The sequence below is a fragment of the Myotis davidii genome, unplaced genomic scaffold (genome assembly GCF_000327345.1).
Source record: "Myotis davidii unplaced genomic scaffold, ASM32734v1 scaffold7798, whole genome shotgun sequence".
Classification (NCBI taxonomy): Eukaryota; Metazoa; Chordata; class Mammalia; order Chiroptera; family Vespertilionidae; genus Myotis; species Myotis davidii.
The window spans coordinates 1-1,485 of record NW_006289575.1 but is presented as its reverse complement, the minus strand read 5'-3'; the positions used below and the strand labels follow the sequence as shown (position 1 = coordinate 1,485).

Here is a 1,485-nt window from a genome sequence, read left to right as displayed (position 1 = left end):
AGAAAGAAAAAAGCCCAGGTAAAATGCGTTTGGAGACCCCATCCCCTGTCTTTCGATACCAGGACCGAAGTAGCGAGAGGCTCTGAGAAGCTGTGGCTGTTGCTCCTTGGACCCCGGAGAGGTCATGTCTGAGCTCCCTGCGAAGGTGCACCTCAGCACGCACCCCTTTTGCCTGAGGATCCATGGGCCCTTGGTTTATGAAGACGAGGATCAGCGCACGTGGGTGCATCTTGTCATAAACACAATAGGTGTCCTGCAAGTACGGTTGCGCCAGGAAGACATCCCCAGTGAGGATATCGGAATCGACGCCCTCGCGCTGACCACGAGCAGCATGCCTTGGATGTGGATGCTCCACCCTGTAGGCCAGTACGTGGACCACATGTGCAGGTTCTGGAGCATCGTGCACCACGTCAAGGAGAATGGCGTGGAGGAAATGATCCTTGAGCTGATGGAAGATGCGTAGGACATGTGCTGGGGTCCCTGGATCTTGTCAACCTGAGCCCCCGTGCTGCTGGCCTGCTGGTGGGATGTGTATAGTTATGTCGCCTTCTTAATAAGCTCTTTTGTTCTATCTGCCACCCCCTGGGTGCAAGAGCACATCTCTCTCTCTCTCTCTCTCTCTCTCTCTCTCTCTCTCTCTGTCCCTCTCTCACAGTCTCTCCCTCTCTCTCTTTCTTCTTGTTCTTTTTGTTCTTGTTCTTATTCTTCTCCTTTCTCTCTTTCTGTCTCTTTGTCTCTCTGTCTCTCTCCCTCTCTCTCAAATTAATAAAAGCATTTTGCGACAAGCTGGTGTTTCTCAGTGGTTGAGGGATGACTTACGAACCTGGAGTTCATGGATCAATTCCTGGTCAATGCACACACAGTTTAACCAATGAGCCTTAGCTTGTTTGGCTCAGTGAAGAGAGGGTTGAACTGTGGACTCTGGAAGGTCCCAGGTTCTATTCTGGCCAAGGGCGCATGCTTTGCTTGTCGACTCGATCCCCAGTAGGGGGTGTGCAGGAGGCACCCGATGTATGATTCTCTCTCATCATTGATGTTTCTCGCTCCCTTCCTGTATGAAATTAATCCTATATAATAAAACCTCAATATGCTGTGTCAAGTCAACCGGTCATCTGTTCAACCAATCAAAGCATAACATGCAAATGATATACTGAGGTTGCTCAACTGCTCACTATGACATTCATTGACCACCACGGAGCAGACATTCAGACTGGTAGGTCAGCTTTCTGCTGGGGTCTGACTGATCCGGACTGAGTGAGAATGGCTGGACACACCGTGGAGCCCTCATACAGTACTTACCCAGCTGGACAACTTCCCACATCCCACCCAGGCCCCAATCATGCACCAGTGGGATCCCTTGGCCTGGCCTGTGCCCTCTTGTAATCAGGGACCCCTCAGGCGATGTCAGAGAGCCTGTTTCGGCCGATCCCCGCTGGCCAGGCCTAGGGACCACACTGGTGTATGAATTTGTGCACTGGGCCTCTA

The 1,485-nt window shown here is 51.6% G+C and overlaps 1 pseudogene; it reads left to right on the top strand.

Annotated features, from left to right (window-relative positions):
• Positions 1 to 124: 124 nt before the first annotated feature.
• Positions 125 to 463, top strand: LOC102773237 (annotated as a pseudogene).
• The last annotated feature ends 1,022 nt before the right edge of the window (positions 464 to 1,485 follow it).